A 418-nucleotide genomic window follows, 5' to 3' on the forward strand; every position below is an offset into this window, starting at 1 on the left:
TTACTTCTGTTTCATTATGCAAATAGTTCTTCAAATACTCAGCATGGGGTAGCTTTCAAAACACAACAACTAACCTCTCATGGAGATGCTTAAAGCCCACATAGGGAATGTAGCATTATTTTATAGCCTAGCTAAGTGCTCACTAATTTTCTCATGTAGACAAGCCACAGGAAAATGTTGTGGTGGGTGCATTAATTATCTGTAGGGGTTTATAGTCTTTAACCTTGACATTACATGGCAAATACACTCAACTCGCCTATGAGATACTATTATGAGAAGTTAACAGGGTTGCTTCCTTGATGGTTAGTTTTACCAAGGTCTGTGCTGTCATTCTTAGCCACAGGAAGAGCAGGAAACATATTGTCTTAGAAGTAAAATTAAATGCCTAAAAAACATATTTTGGAGAATGATCACTTTT

Source organism: Cariama cristata, unplaced genomic scaffold, assembly GCF_000690535.1.
Source record: "Cariama cristata isolate BGI_N322 unplaced genomic scaffold, ASM69053v1 scaffold7271, whole genome shotgun sequence".
NCBI classification, from domain to species: domain Eukaryota; kingdom Metazoa; phylum Chordata; class Aves; order Cariamiformes; family Cariamidae; genus Cariama; species Cariama cristata.